Genomic DNA, 18,188 nt, shown 5'->3' on the forward strand with positions numbered 1-18,188 from the left:
ATCAAGAGACAGCTTCCTTTTGCCAGCCATTCATCAGCTTCCTTTAAATTCGGTAACAATTTAGTGGTAAACGTGTCCCTTAATATAGTTTCCTTGGCTGTTAAGAAGTTGGATGTTCCTCTGAGATCCTGAATTCCAGGCTCCAAGGGCTTAAAGGAAACTGAGTAGACAATTTAAGCCAGTTCATTGTTGTTTAGTCAGAAATGTACCTCGGTCATCCATCTTAGTATTCTTTCCCATATGGAAAGCTATTTGGGGAAGCCATTTCCTCTACCCACCTTATCCGCAACTTCTAACATTTATTCCAAGAACAGTCCACTTGTGTTTACTCTGACCAGCTTCAGTGGAGATGGAAAACAGCTGGTTTCCATCTCTGAATGAAACTGACTCATTAAGAGAGTGATTCAGGCAATGAGTAGTCCACTCTCTTGCTATCCCCTAACCCGTAACCAGTTGTTTTAAGACCTTAAATTATTTATATTCCTTTCTTCACAAATGCTAATCCAATGCAATCAAGGTACGTTGGGCCATTCTCAAATAGCACATTTTCTGGGTGGATTAAAAAACAAGGTTCCTGTTCATATCTGTACTAAGAATCTGATAAAATTATTGGAAAACAACTCACTTTGAGATCAAAGCTAGTAAATCCACACATATTGCAGTGTATGTCAACCTTTGACAGGCACCTGGGTACTTGCTAAAAATCTGGATAACGCAAACTGTTGTGGGACCCAGGAGTAAGCCTGTGCAGCAAGGACCTTCCTTCCCTCCAGCTGGATTCTCATGCAGATGGACATGGCAACACAGGGAGAGGCACTGTCAGAGCAGTTAGATTAGCCAACTGTAGTTATAAGCAAACCAAAGGAACATTACAAATTGCTGTGCATAGAGATTTGAGAATTATCTATGTCCAGTCAATTAGAGTAATGCTTAAGACTTATATGCTCAACTGTATAGAGGTTTATATAAGTGTACAATCAGGATCCTTAGTTGCAAACAGCAGAAACTGGCTCTGGCTAACTTAAGTAGAAAAGGCATTTGTTAGAAGGCTAGGGGGTAGGACAATGAATTATGGGAAAACTAGATAACCAGGCTTAGGAGATAGGAAGAAACAAAGGTATGAAAAGGAAAGCCAAGGACTAACATAGGAAGAATCAGTTGAGCTGATGCTGCTAGAGCTGCTGCCATTAACACACTTTGCTGATATGCTGCACTCTTCTCTCCCCACCCCTACCCCCTAGAATAGTTTCTTTCTGTTCTTGTATCTTTTATTGATTGCTTGAAGTTTCAGCATTCAAGGGAATCAATCCAGTTAACTAAACCTAGGTCCTATGATCAAGCCCTGGCTCCAGCCAGAAAATGGCCTCTTTCAAATACAAGTCATGTGTAATTAAATGTTGTGAACAGATCGCATGGCCCAATAACGCTGCAAACCCTGAATACAAAGCAAGTAGAAAATTATTGCTATGTGTAGAATCACACTAGACTTCTGCTGGGAAGCCTCTCACCCATTAGAATAATAACATCTTCGTTGGAATTCCCTCTCAAAAAAAAAGTATGGCAGGGACATTATCTTGTTTTCAAAGTGGTAAAGATAACTCTCACTCTCACTGGCTATACAGACTTTATAAAAATGGGATTACTTTTTTGTGTCCAGTTACCTTCACCTGCATGGTGCATCCGTGTTGTTATATCAATGGTGGATTAGTCAAAGTTTTCAGAGAAACAGAACTAATAGTATAGATATATATGTGTATATATATATATATAGTGTTTTGTGAAGTATTTTAAAATAATTTGCTCACTTTTCATTGTGTTGTTTGTCTTTTATTGTTGAATTCATGGTTTTTCATATATTCTGGATATAAGTCCTTTGTTAAATATATATTTGACAATATATTATCCCAGTTTGTGTCTTGTCTTTTCGTTTTGTTATTAGTGTCTCTTGATGGTCAGAAGACTTTAATTTTAATGAAGTCCAACTTGTCATAATTTTTCACTTATAGTTAGTGCTTTCTGTGACCTTGGTCAGAAATCTTTGTTTATTTATATTTTCTTCTGGAATCTTTATAGTATTAGCATTTATATTTAGGTCTATGATTCATTTCAAATTAAATTTTGTATATAGTGTAAAGTAGGGATCAAGTTTCATTTGTTTTCCAAATGGATATCCAGTTGTTCTAGTACTATTTATTGAAAATATTTTGGTTTTTTCCATTGAATTATTTTGACACCATGCTTGAAATGAATTAACTTGCTCAAACATACAAAACTAGTAAGTGGCATTTCCAGAATTCAAATCCACTTCTGACTCCACCATTCTTAGCAGCTCTCTGCCTCACATTCTTTGAGCAAGTGTTTATTGAATACCAAGTATATGCTAGTCAATAAATATGATTACCTAACATTTTTCTAGGTACCATGAAAAATAGGAAGTGGTATAATATAGTGCTTCTCCCTTCAGGGAGTCTATAGTTCAATAGTGGCATAGAAGGATATTAGAAAATGTTCAATTTCTATAGAAATTAAGAGTAATTTACATGCATATTATGTCATAATTGAACATCCTGGAAAATGTGTTTTATATGAGTGGTAATAATATCACAGAGGAAAGAACTGTAAAATAATACCCTAAAATATTTGTCATTTGCTGGCAGGAACAAAAAGACTTTCTCTATGAATTCTACCTACTGGTTTTGCACTCTAATAACCAGACAAAGCCACCCAGTACTTCTGACAGCCTGAGTCTGGCTGCACTATATCTGAATTTATTACTTGCCATTTGTTATACTGCTAATAAAAACAGTATAAAATATTATCTTGCCACATTAAATCTGCAACTGAAATCTTGTTATATTTCAAGAAATGACTTAATATTTTATTATCTAAAATGTTGGTGTAGAACGAGGTTTACCACCATTTCTGTGAGCTGCCAACTAAACATTGATTGGGCTAAAAGTTTCAACATCAACTCCACAGGAGAAGCTTTTCAACTTCTTATCGTACAAAAGGTTACTGTGTGTTAGGTGCCTTGTGACTAAATCAATACAGCCCAACCACGGCTCGGGATCCCCCATAACATTTCCAAGTCACCCAGTGATGCTTCTGGTTATCCATAGTACTTCAACTTTTTAAAAAGTTGTTAATGTAATGAACAATCTTAAAAAGCAAAAAAAGAAAAAACTGCAGAATGAAAATAAAGAAGAAATCATATCCTTGATCATTTCTTTAAAATAGCTACATAAAAATGTCAATATTATAGCAACACAGTTTGGAGAGAAAGGAAAGCTGTTATATTTATATTAAGCCATCAAATGGTTGGTTTTTATTCCTTAGAATTTCTGTAATTGAGACTAATTGGTGTAAGCTTTTATCTAGAACTAGCATACGGTATTTTTTTTTTGTCAAAAAAATTTCCTTAACTAAAAGTCCTCAAATGTTATTGAAAGATTGCTCTTTCTCTTCCCATACAGCTGTTATCAATATATCAAAATATATAAGATATAACACCAGACTTGGTAGTCCTATTTAAAATATATGGAATCAAGATGTAAAGTAACTTATAATCACAATGTAACTGTTTTTCTATCCCATCTCTATTATAGACTTTTTTGATGGCAGAAAAGAAGCATTTGTTGTATAATATTCATGAATTCTGTAATATATTAAATAAGAAAAATGAGTGTCGCACACTCCCTTCCATCTTAGGTTAAATATACATGCATATTTTTAGGCGCCATTTTTACCAACAATGTAGAAAACCTCCAGAAATAAAAATTTCTCATGATTTTCAGAAAACATCTTTAAAATGCTCATTTTATCAGCGAGTGAGAGAAAAACAATTCTATTGTCTATATACTTATTTTTTTCCAACTATTTATTTCACCTTTGTTATATTAATTTCCTGCTCAACACTTAGGATTCTGATGCCATTTTTTGAGAAAATTGCAAAGAAATGTACTGTGTAAAGTGTTACCACTCTCAGTTTTAATCCTAGTGCAAAGGCTCCCATAGTGATAATATTATTTAGAAAAAATGAGAAAAGGAGGGACTGATAATATCTAGAATTTCCGACAGGAATGGGGACATCATTGATAAATTTACTTTGTGGAATATCACATACCTATCCTCGTGTTAAAAGAGGAAAAGAAAAATCTACCCACACTATTTCCCCTGAGACTTAGGTTACCTCATTTAAAAGGCTCTAAGTGATTGTTCTTAACACTGGTTGTCTGGAACAGAGGACAGAATGACCTGAGTAGGTGACTTATTAGTCATGTGAGACAGAGTGGCCTTTCAGATTCTGTTGTAGTGCTGTTGAAAAGAAGCTGCGTCTGCATCCTTAAGAATATACGTATATGTGTGTGTGTAGTTTATGTGTGTCTGTTTCAAATGGCCTACTCTACGCTTAGAAGGGAATATGAGAGTAAAACCCGGTCCACCTGAATCACTATGGAATTGGAATTTGACAAATTTGCAAAGATACATTAATAAAGGCACATTGTTAAAGCTTACAATCAGTTTTTCCAAAGATAAAAGTGTTGTCACTGTAAATTGTGACAAGCTTTTCTAGAGCTCAGAGAGACATTGACTTCAGCCTGAAATGTAAAGAAGACATCATTATTGTTCCTCGTCACACTTGCACTTTTGGCTCCTAACTTCACAAAGACCAAGGTTTTCCCCTACTCCTTAAGTCAGTAAATTCTTGAAAATGGAAAATCATTTGTTCCTAAAGATCTCTAAGGATGACCTGCGAGAAAGAGCATGGGCTCCTGAAGGCAGACAACTATGGGAACAATTTCAAGTCCTACCGCATACTACTTCAGGGATTTTGAGAAAGTCATTTGACTTCGGCTGGTCAATTTCCTTATCTGTAAAATAAGAATTAATAGTAGCAGCTTCCTTTCCAGATTGTTGCAAGGGCTTATGAAATATCTAGTTGAACGGGTCAAATACTGTGTCACATCACCCTCGGATGTTTATAGTGTCCAAATCAGATCAAATAGCCCCTGCTTTACCAGACAATTCGGTGTCCACCACCAACTCTACCTACAAGCAGTAGACCAACCGTTAATTTCTACTTCACATCACGACCATTGATATTAGTCTCTGAGTGATGAGCAGTCGTTTCTAAAGCAAAATGTCTCCTTTAGCAAATCGAGCAATGCAATATCTCAATTTCCAATTAGCATAGCAGCAAAATCTATGAATTGGACTAGAAAACCTTGGATGGCCTCTCTCCAAATTGTAGGATATTCTTGAAATACTTCAACTAAAGCAACACGTCACTCCAGATTGAATGCAGAGGCAGACATGAGAATCTAGGTGTCTTCTAGTAAGCCAGACATTAAAGAAATTGTAAAACTTTAAAACAATGCCACTCCTTTTGCTAACATTTGGCTTTGAAAAATAGATCTATTTTTCATTTAAAAACATGATATTTGGGGCTGGCCCAGCCGTGCAGCAGTTAGGTTTGCAAGTTCCACTTCAGCGGACCGGGGTTCGCTGGTTCAGATCCCGGGTGTGAGCCTACGCACTGCTTGTCAAGCCATGCTGTGGCAGGCGCCCCACATATAATGTAGAGGAACATGGGCATGGATGCTAGCTCAGGGCCAGTCTTCCTCAGCAAAAAGAGGAGGATTGGTGGTAGATGTTAGCTGAGGGCTAATCTTCCTAAAAAAAAATTTTTATTTCAAGGCCAGCCCATGTTAAGTTTGTATGTTCTACTTCAGTAGTCTGGGGCTCGCAGGTTTGGATCCTGGGCACGGACCTACACACCACTCATCAGGCCATGCTGTAGTGGGGTTCCACACATAAAGAAGAGGATTGGCACAGGTGTTAGCTCAGTGACAATCTTCCTCAAGCAAAATGAGGAGGACTGGCAACAGATATTAGCTCAGGGCCAAACTTCCTCACCAAAAAAAATTGATTTAACCTCTAAGTTGATAAATATAAATGTACATATAACATATGAACATAAGCACTTTGAGGGTAATCAATAATATAAGTGTCTAATGGGATTCTGTGTCCAAAAAGAGAGAGTTCTCAAATTTAAACAATCTGATGCCTACATTCAGTCTTTTCCGTATTTCACCTGCCAAGTGTCACATCTTATTTAAGCAATTATAATCATAATAGTAGGAACATCACTTAGAAGTACAGAAATTCGTAGTTTTCAAATGTTTTTATGTGCGTTATTTTATTAAAACCCATCCAAGTCTGTCAGATGAACATAGTTAACATTTGTCATTGTTTTGAAGACAAAAAGGAGAAAATTTATACAAAATGGCTAGACTGCCAACTACTAGGTAGCATCGTTGAAATGAAAGTCAAGACCCATTGACCTTTAAACTACAAAGCCTCTAACCCTAAAACTCAATCAGAAGCCAAAAAGCAGGAAGCCACAAAATTGTTCCCCATTGCACTCTTGAAGTTACAGGCAAGTTACATCAACAAAGGCAAATCCTGGAGGGGAAATCTACTTTCAAGACTTAGTGTAAGGAACATTCACTAAACAAACAGAAGAATATACTTCCAGAAAGACTGAAATGACCCAAAGCTTTGGCAGAACACTTAATGGGCTTTGCCATAAATTTTATGGCACAATTTATTGATATTTGTGGAAAGTTTGCTAGCCTCCACCCTTGTTTCTCCATATTGTATCTTAGTTCTAGGCATAGCACACTGGTAACTGCCACGTACTGCTATTGCTTAAGCTGGTTTTTAATCTTGATATTCATGACAGACTATTACTGGGTTTTAACATCTCAAAGAGGTCTAAAAATCTTGAGTAATAATTCAGAGTGACCTCATTTTCCACCTCTTGGTGGTTTAAATACTTAATTTTACAAGATAATTTCTAGAGAAGATAGCTCTTCTATTTTTGAGCAAATTTAATTTATTTACCAGTAATACAGTTTCCCCAAAGATCTATTATTCCTGGGAGGTAGATGCATAATATGATTTTGCTACTCCAGAATATAATGATAATTATAAGTTGTCTACTTTGAGCCTTATTTTATTTCAGCTCTTCCTAAAACACTTTTATATTTTAAATGTTAACATTACTTATTTTATATATATACAATTTATATGTACATGTATATAAAAAAAGTGTATATATATAAAATGTTTTACAAATATACAATGTTTCACACATGTATTAACATCATCTCATGGCATTTGTGTTCCAAGGAATACACTTTGGGAGACAACAGATTACATATTGTCAATTTGAATTTTGATCTAGGTATTAAAGATAGATTATGGTATTTTTTTCTTGTACTATTTGATAACTAGAACTTTCCAATGCTACCTTGAAATAAGTACATGGAAGCTTTTTAATCCAGAGAATCATACTGCTCTGCTGTGTTTGTTTTTGGCTTCATTACCATATATTCTGACTTAAAGCCAGGTCTGGGTTCTCTCAAGAAACTTTTTTGCTCCACTCTTCATCAGGTATCAGAAAAACTGGATAGGAATTTTGGTCGTATTTCTCAAAACATACCAAAATAGACAGGGTCAAAACAACTGAGAGAAATAATTGAATTGATTGGCGTATGTCTAAACAGTTTTATTGACTCTAATTTTATCGTTATTTTATTTTATTCTATTTTTCTATGAAATGTCCAATACAAGAGCCAGTCCCCGTGGACTCTACTTCTAAAATATTTCCCTAAACAGTCTCCTTCTCTCAACTCCAATGCCACAAGCCTAGTGAATTCCACCCTCATCTCTGCCTGTTGTAATAGCCTCGTAATTCCTTGCTACAGTTGTGTCCCTACGATAAATTTTCCACAGATTATCACTCACTGCTTAAGACACTTTAATGGTTTACAAACTCCTTAGTCTGACTTAAAATGATCTTTCTGATGCCTATTCATTTTTTTCTCAACTTTTACCTTTTTCCCGTCATCCATTTTTCCAGCTATGCTGGACTTTACATTCCTCCAAGCTAGTTTTGGGTCCAGAATCTTTGTGAAGCTTTTCACTCTAAATGGCATGCTCTCTTCGGTGACTTCTGCATAACTGGCTTATTATGACATTCAGATTTAAACCTAAATCTTTCTTTATACTGTGTAAATGTATAAATGTAAGGTGACCACATAATCTATTGTATAGAATTTACCATTATCTGATATTATTTGTTCTTTTATTGTCCATCTCTTCCCACTAAAATAAAAGCTCAATAAATGCTATCTTATTCTTTGCCATCTGGACTAGTGTCTGATATATGGTGAACAATAAATATTTGCCCAATTAATGTTGAATGAATGATTAACACACCAAGTAACTAAAAATCAACTAGCTTGAATATGTAGAGGAGAACTTAACAGATTTGCTCTAATTCTGGGCATACTTTTGGCATTCAGGCTGATGAAATGTGTTCCAACTTAGAAATTTTAAGTTTCTGCTAGGACTAAGCTTTGCTTTAAGTGGAAAGAGAAGATATTTTTCTATTGTGGTGTAATTTAACTGTTCTACAATTTTGAACAATTATCACAAGAGCCTCATTGAGTGGAGCAGAATGAAATGCTTTAGCTTATAGCCACAGAAAACATTCCTTATGTCCTCCAATTCAAGATTGGGGAGAAAAGTCATCTTGTTATGAACAGAAACTATTTTTAAATGAATCATCATGTCTAAATTGTACTATAATAAAGTATTATTTTAAGAATAGCTTTGTCAAATGGAACACGCTAGTGAGTGATCTTCTCTATATCACTATGTCAATGATACTGGTAGATACTAATATATAATTACTTGAATCAAACTTTTGAGACAAGCATCTTTTAGCAATTTTTCAATATTGCTATTTCACATTGAGTACCAGATGTCAGAAGAGTTGAAAACATGTTTATTTTGGTCTCTTGGTCCTTCAAGATTTTTCTGACTCAATACCATTCTCGCCTTGCATGGATATGTATTTAGTCTCATTGAGTGAACAGGCTTTGAGGAGCAGAAATCTGCATACTTCTAAAAGAAATCATTTGGCCACCTGCACTTTTGGAAAATCGTAAAAAAAAAAAAAAAGCTATAGAAAGCTTTCTATGGCAGGAAATATCAATAAATAATATTTTAAAGATTTTGGATATCTGAGGAAAATGGAGCCTCATTAAGGTGCAAGTTCTTAAAATTAAGGAGAAATAGACTTGAAATGAACTTGATGATTTACAAATCTGGAAGAAAAGAAGTTAGCTAAGTTTAATGTGATTGCTATTTCAGAAGAAATGGCACAATGTACTTTTGCAATTCCCAAACAGCATGTTCAATTTGGTTTGGATTCCCGATACTTTTCTTTTTTCTCTCTGTCTACCTCCCCCATGCTCCCGCCACATCCTTCCCTCCCTCTCTTAGAGAGTCTCAATACACATTAGCTATTAAAGGCTCTGAAAGTTCCATGGAAAGAGACTTAACTTTCTTCCACTCATTTTTGCTTCATCATGAGTCTTACCAACACGTTTACACAGAACACGATCTGGGAAACTATGATCTATATGGTAAGACTTGGCTAATTGAGATGCCGTAGAATATGGGGAAGGCTATGCCTAAACTCAGAAGTTACTTCTTCAAAGCCATCAGATGAAATTAATCAAAAATATAGATTATATGTAGCTAATTAGAAGTAATTTTTTGGAACTTACTGTAAAGTCTCTGTTTTCTTGAGTTACAGATTAAGTTATGAATTTACTCATTTCCACAGAAATGTTAAACCTTTCCACTTTGAATTTCTTGCTTTAAACCTGAAGAAGCTGTGGTGTTGCTCTCAGGCAGAAAAACAAGTTGACTCAGCCTAGGTTGACTCTGTTGTGTAGGAAACTCAAAGATATCTTCAAATTTACATTTTTTTATTATTTTTAATTTTAACGAGTGATTTCCAATTGCTCCAAAGCTTTTGAAACCACTTCTACAAATACTAATGAAAAAATATTTTTAATATGCTTGTTATTCAACAAGAGTTTATGAAGATTTATCTTTCTAGCATTATATTTGGGGGAAGATTTTTTCTTCTCAATTTGCATCTGTTCTATATAACTAAAGCTATTACCAACTTTAGCTTGCTAAATGTATGAGAATTCTTTCAAGTTATGTTGACAATACCCTTAAAAGTCTAATTAACTAATTACATTAAAAGATTAAATTTGCTATTGGTGAACTGCTATATTTCAAGAAAATGCTAGTATTTTGATTGACAATTAAATATAATTATGTATAATTGTGTATCCTTGAAAAGAAATAGTTTCCAAGTCTTACCAATTTTAATGTGATTTTTCTTTCCAGAATTAACTTTGCCGGTACTGGTTAACTCCCCTGGCCTAATGCAGGAGTTTGAAGATCTAACTATAAGAGAATACGAATGAATGTACTATGATATGATCTTGAACCTACTCTACTTTTTATATGTAAATATATTATGATGTATGTCATTTTCAAACTTCATTATTTCATTATTACTGATAAATTGATTGAAAGAGATCATCAGCTGATTTTGTTACAAAAATATGTTAAAATTCTGTGGGTGAGATTCACTTATTCAGGACAGAGGGTCTCAAAAGTTTTTATCTGAGTTAGAAAGGCAGAAAAATCTCACTTTTATGGGGGGATTAGAAGTATCTGAGATGATAAAGACAAGAAAATTGAGGCAGGGGATAATGCTCATACTATTATTCACACGAGGAACAGGCTTATGATAACTCTCATTTGAGCTGCATAGGTACTATACTTTTTACTAGTCTTCAAAGTCCTGTCCTTGGACAACGTAAAATAGAATCTATTGGTAATATTTATGTTACAAATAGGCTATAAATCCAAGCTCTAGACATACTGAACTACCTAGGATAAGCATTTTAAAATAATACCTTTATTGCAATTAATAAGTATAGTTTGAGGGACAAGCTCCAGTTATGGTAATCTAAGAAAATTACTACATATTACTGGTCCCCAAAAAGGATGTTCACTTAAACAACAATCCAACAACTAATTGGATAATGAGGAAGATAAATCTACAATAATTTGTAATTGTTTGTGAGAGTGGCAGTTGTGGAAAATCACAACACATTCAAAATAATTCCAGTGATGTACTGATAACAAAAAGTCCTCCACAAAGTTGCAGAAATTCTAATTATCCATGAAGATACATGTGCAGTAGGAGCTTTACTGCATTGCCAAATATTGTGTGGTCGTGAGATTTCTTGCCCACATACTACTAACTTGGAGTTATGAACAAGTTTATTAAGTTAGTAGTTTAGTTTAGCATAGCAAATACTAGCACTCCTTAATAATTTATTTAGTGGGTATTAGTATGTAGGCATTAGTCATCTGCAGACCTTAAAGTCTAAGATAATGTAAAAATTTCCATTAAGAGACAGAAAGAGATTTGCATTTTGTATCAGTTCCTTGGCCACTGAACTTAGTACAAGTTGAGTACCATTTAGTTCATGCTTGGTACCATTTAGTACAAGTCCTCCAGTCACTACTTTGATAAACAGCTGTTGCAAAATCATCCCAGCTCTTAAACTCTCAATTTTCTCATTGGCCCAACAATGGTAATATTGGTAGCTAAATCTGCCTGACAAGTGTTATATACGACAAAACCACAGAGTTGATATGAAAATAAAAGTCGATGGGTAATTGTCATAAGTCATAAGCATAGTTAATTCATTTAGTTGATTAAAAATATCTATTGATCACCTTTTACTTTTATTGGAGTTGAACTCTTTAAATTTACTTTTTATTCATTCATCCATTCAACAAATTGTACTGGGCACCTACTATATACCAGATATTCTGCTTGTTACAGGAAGAGAGGCCAAAGGTATGACCCTTGATTCCTTGGGGTTATTAGTCTGGTGGGTAAGACGGATAATGAAATAAATACGAAAAGAATCACAAAATTGCAATCATGCTAAAGCACTATAAAATGCTGTCATGTGGTTCCATTAGCGCATCCACCATGGGATTCAGAGTAGTTTAATTTGAGCTGCGATGTGAAGAGTAAATGAAAATTAACTCAGGACATGGAGGTAAGGAGCGGGAGAGGATGGAACATCCCTGAGCGGTGAGCAGTTATGTGAGTGTTGCTGAAATGTCCAAACTGTCATGACAAAGTTTTCTCGAGATTCTGTCAGATGATGACATTAATTATCTGTGGGCAAATTGGAAAGTCTTAAAGAATAAAATAATATTTGATTTGTGTGAACAATTCCATTTACTAACTTTGTCTTTCAGTGTCCAAGCTGGAAAGACAACTGTATATTTAATATAGAAAGAGCACCACCAAATTGAACAATATTAATTTAAGATGAAATAGGCCATTAGAAAATCAACTAATTAAGTCATCAGACAGAAACAAACTTTTTATGCTACTATATCACCTTAAATTGATAGCTCAGGAAATAAAATGCAAGAATTTTTGTAGCTATAGTGCAGAGTAAACATCAAAGAACTTGTATGATCATTCGGATGTGTAATGTTTTCTTATTTTAACTAATGTCATGCACTTATTTTAATTCAACTATTTTGGTTTGATAAACTAGAAATTACTTTAAAGCTGATGCAATTTAGATTTGTCATTCTTTTTGTCCGTCCAGCATCTGGAACATCTTTGGCGAATTTGCCCACAAAATTAGGTAAGTTTTCACCTCAGAAGCTGAAAATGTAGGTATACATTCTCCTGGCCTTTTGTCAGCTAGGGTGGAGCTGTGACTCAGCTTCCTCAAATCTGAGGCCTGAGGTGCAGCCCAGCATCATGAGAATCCTAAGAAGGGGAGTCATACATCCTGTTTTACCTGGGACAGCCCTGCTTCATGCCTATTGTCCCAGTTTAATTATTAATGCTATTGGTAACCACTTTTACTCTCACGAATCCCAGTTTGGGTGATAGATTGTATGGTCCCCTTAATCATATGGAATCTTCTCTGGGGGTAGTAAGTGCAGCGGGACTAAATCAGAACTCTGGTGGGGGTACGGGGCTGGCGGCAGTTTCTGGCGTCCTGTTCTGGGGCAGCTGGAGCTTTCAGCAGCTGGTGGTGGGAGCAGGGCTTCCTTTAGTGGGCCAGTTCTTGGAACTGTTTGTTTACCTGTCTGGCCTTGGCCACACAGTCCTCTACTCCAGGCCTCCCAGCGCTAAACTACACAACACCTTTGCCTGCTTCTCTTTCCTTCTTTCTTTCCACATCCAGTTTACTTTCAGAGTCAATTCTGCTGCCTGCTAAAAATCTCTGGATGGGCTTCCCAGAAACAAATTATTTTCTTCTCTCTTAAAATGTAGGTAACTTGCCTTTTCCTCTTACCCACTGGGTCTTATTCTCTAGGGAGCCACAGGAATAGGACTTCTCAGTATTCTGTAAGATAGTAAATTTTGTGGTCTTTTTGAATGTGCTACATTCTTCTTTTTTTGAAAAGAACTATTTGGCTGGCCCGGTGGCACAGCTGTTAAATGCACACGTTCTGCTTCGGCAGCCTGGGGTTGGCTGGTTTGGATCCCAGGTGTGGACATGGCACCGCTTGGCAAAAGCCATGCTGTGGTAGGCGTTGCACACACAAAGTAGAGGAAGATGGACACGGATGTGAGCTCAGGGCCAGTCTTCCTCAGCAAAAAGAGGAGGATTGGCAGCAGATGTTAGCTCAGGGCTAATCTTCCTCCAAAAAAGAAAGAAAAGAACTATTTTGTTTACCTTAACAGCATTCTGTCATAATTTAATTGGAATACTCTTCAATTAAGAATATCTTTGAGGGGCCGGCCTGGTGATGCAGCGGTTACGTTCGCACATTCCGCTTCTCGGCAGCCCGGAGTTCGCGGGTTGGATCCCAGGTGCGGACATGGCACCGCTTGGCAAAAGCCATGCTGTGGTAGGCATCCCACATATAAAGTAGGGGAGTATGGACATGGATGTTAGCTCAGGGCCAATCTTCCTCAGCAAAAAGAGGAGGATTGATAGTAGTTAGCTCAGGGCTAAACTTCCTCAAAAAAAAAAAAAAAAGAATATCTTTGACACACCCCTGTAAATATTGTTATTTATAATAGTTCAAGGGAAAATGTCTGAGACATCATAAATATTTTCATGTACATAAACTTCATTTATCATTTATTGCTGTAATCATCTTGCTAATGGACAATCAATAAATTCAGTTAACTATGATAATGATGAGAAAATACCTATAAAACAGTAGATACCAATGATTAACAACAAATTTAGTGTTCTTCAATATTTGATTTACTTCTCATAAGTCCAAAGCTTGAGTCCTTTGAATTGAAAACATTTTTTTTGTTGTTGAGAAGTCAATATGGTTAAATTCCAAAGTAATATAAGAGCAAATTATGGTTCCAACGCTTAGTTGTGACGGAAAATTATCTTAACATTTTGCAACTCCAGGTACTGATTTAAACAGGACTGTCCATCTTTTTCTAACTCTGTACATAGTAATGTCATGCGGGTAGCTTGAAATTGGCCACAGAAAGAGGATTTACACCATGGAAATGAGCAAACCTACAGATCTGAGCTTTACCCCAACCTTCTCCATTGGAGAACTGGTTGTTAAACAATTAGGAGCACACCCCTGATTTAAAGTTTTACAGGAAGTACCTCTCTTTTTCTGAGATTGATAAAGACACAGCATTTATTTGAATCTAATAAATCAAATTAATTTCTGTCCTTGGATATGATTTAGTAGGTCACAGCAGGACAATGCTCCCACTGCAAAACTAGGAAAATCCAATTAAATTATAAAATATTATTTAAAGACATCACAGAGATGTGATTGCAACAGAGACTACATAAATGAAATTCCAAGGAGTAGAGAGCCTTTCAGAGGTGAGCTAACCTCCAGAACATTTTTTTTTCTAAAGGCATTTGGTAATTGTAGGCTTGAGGTGAAGATTGTGATTAGTAGAAGCAATGAGGCCTCTACTGGGAGAAAGAAAAAAACAACCCAGCCCTAGCTGCATGAAGCTGGAGTAGCAACCTGGAATTTGGGGGATAGCACAATACGCTGGCGAGCTAGGACAAAAACTTGTAAAATGAGTAAATCTCCCGCAACCACAAGTGCTTAGGAAACAAGTATTTTCTGGAGTAGAGGCAAGTTTCTAGCACAGATTTGGATTCACAGCCAAGATATTTGCCAGATTTGAATTTTGTTGGGGTTGCTGGCTAGAGGAGCATACTGAGAAGTCTAGAGAACAGAGCTCAATCACTCTTTCAGGCCTGAGGAGTGGCCACGCTTCGCACACTCTCTTGAAAGCTCCAAAGACCATATTCTAGGATTAGGGATGAACCATAGGAAGACTGAGTCTTACTAAAACTACAAAAATTCCTCAACTGCCTCAATCACTAATTGGATTGATGTGATCTGTCCCTCACCCTAACTTCTTAGCAGAGAATAAAAGAGAAAACTGTAGGGGAAGATAATATCATCTGAAGCCAATGGTTAATTTATACACAAGTTTTAGCATACATCTAAAAATTAGCATGGATATGAAAAGTAAAGAAAATTTAACTGTCATTCAAGTGAAAAAAAAACAGAGAATAAAAGCAGATCCATTAGATGATGGAGATATTGAAGATAGCAGAAAATGATTTTGAAATATCTATCAATAATTTGTTAAAGTATAAGAAAAGATGAACAAAATAGAAAAAAATGATCATATCTGTGGAAAATAGGAATCAATAAAGAAGGATAAAATGGGCATGAAAGCATTAAAAAACAATATTTGTATTAAGAACTCCATGCTTAAACATTTAATTAGAAAAAAATGAACAAAAGATTCTTGAACTTGAAGAGACATCAAGAGAAAACATCTAAGCAGCATAGAAGAAAGGAAAGGAAAGAGGTCATGGGGCAGAAGGGACATTGAGGAAGTAACAGCAGAAAATTTCCAAAAACTGATTTTAGATATCAACATACACATTCAAGAAATTCAGCAACAACAAGCAGAATAAATATAAGGCGAACTACAATTAGATACATCATAGTTAAACTGCTGAAAACCAAAGACAAAAGGGAGAATCTCAACACCATCCAAGGAACGGACTCATTGTGTTCAAAGGGGAAAAAGAGAGACAGCTGGATCTCTGACTTTTCCTTAGAAATCATACAGTTCAGAAGTCAATGGGACAAATATTTAGAGTGCTAAAGTAAAAAGTAACTTCTAACTCAGTATTCACTACCCCCAAAACAAATCCTTAAAAAATGATGTTGCTATAAAACCATAAACTGATTTTTAAAGAAACTGAGGAAAGTTGTTCCTAGCAGACCTACAACAAAAGAATAAATAGATAAAACCAATATATACTTCTTAGAAAAGTTCACAAAATTGAAATACCTTTGGAAAAACTGATCAAAAACAAAGGGGAAAAAACCCAAACGATCCATATCAGGAATGAAAAAAAGATCAATAGGATTCTACACATTATTAAATTAATTAGAAGGTATTATGCATTATTTTTGTGCAAATAAATTTCACAATTTGGAAGAAATGTAAAAATTTCTGAAAAAAATTCCTCTTACAACAACTGAAAGGAGAAAATATAAGTAAACAAGAATATTTGCATATCTGATAAAAACACTTCTCTCTCTCTGTCTCTCATACACACACACACAAAATCAGGAACCGATGACTTTGCTGGTGAGTTTTTCCAATATTTAGAAATAAAACCAGACTTTTCCAAACTCTTTCAGAGAACAGAAAAAGAGAGGCCAATCTAATATTGATCCCAAAACATTGCAAGGACGTTTAACTAAGGAAAATTGCAGGCTTTCTCTGACGTGAACATAGATGCAATAATCCTATTGTAAACCAAATCAAGTGATGTATGTCTGTGCGTGTGTATTCCTCAAGTGAGTAGGGATTATTGTTGTTATACATTTGGAAATAATGAATTTAACTCTTAATATTAATATAAAAATGGAGAAAAATCGCATGATTATCTCAGCAGATATAGATTTAATACCTATTCAGGATAAAAACACTCAACAAAATAGAAATTGGTTAGAACGTCCTTAATCTGATAAAGAATATCTTTTAAAAAGCCTACTTTCACTAGCATACTCGTTAATAAAATATTGACAACTTTCCCACTGAGGGCTGGAATAAGAGAAGGACCTTGATATCAGCAGCAGAACTCAGCATTGTATTGTTGAACATATCAAGTGCAACGAGTAAAGAAAAAAAGAATTAAAATACATAGAAATTAGAAATAAAGAAGTAAAATTGTTATTTTTGTGGAAACATGATAGTGTACTTGGAAAATCCAAAAGAATCTACAAACTATTCAAACTAATAGTGAATTTAGTATGGTAGTTGAATAAAAGTCCAATATACTTTTTAAAATTGTAATTCCATGTATCAAAAGATAAAATACAAAATAAAATTTAACATGATATAATTTGCAATAGTATCAAAAATATTAAATGTCTGGTAAAAAATTTACAAGATGTCCAAGAAGTTTGAAACTATCATTTTAAACTACTAAGAGAAATTGAAGAAAACTTAAATAACTGGAAGGATATAGATGTCCATGGATTAGAAACAATGTTGTAAAGATGTCAGTTCTTCTTCCTACACCATTCTACAGATCCAATATAAGCCCTCTCAAAAGTCTAAAAATTGGAGTGTAAATTAAATAGCTGATTTAAAAATTTATACTGAAATTTTAACAAACCAAGAAAAGTCAAGACAATAGTGTAGAAGACCAAATCTGGAGGAATTATAGTACCAGCAATAAAAAAAATAAAGAACTAAAATGTCATAAATAAGTAGGCAAAGCTATATTAATTAACAAGACTTACATTAGTATAGGGGCAGAGAACATGACCATTAGAAAAGACTGACATACCCAGAAACAGAATCAAAAATAAACTGTCATTTGATTTATAACTAAGTTAACACTGCAATTTCATTGGAAAAGGATAGTCTTTTTAATAATTTTGCTGAGTCAGTTGGATATTTATATGGGAAAAGTGTATTTTAGTCTGTACATCACACTTTATATACAAAATCAATTCTAGATGGATTGCAAATCTAAATATGAGTGTTAAAACAATCAACTTGTAGAAAATACACAATCTTGGAATAGAGAAGAATTCCTTAAACAGAGCACAAATGATGGTAATCATAAAATCAATTAAGAGGGGAAAGAAGATACAGTTTCTTCTATTTGCCATCAGAGTAAATATTTACCATTTTCAGT

Source organism: Equus caballus, chromosome 14 (assembly GCF_041296265.1).
Source record: "Equus caballus isolate H_3958 breed thoroughbred chromosome 14, TB-T2T, whole genome shotgun sequence".
In the NCBI taxonomy this organism is placed as follows: Eukaryota; Metazoa; Chordata; class Mammalia; order Perissodactyla; family Equidae; genus Equus; species Equus caballus.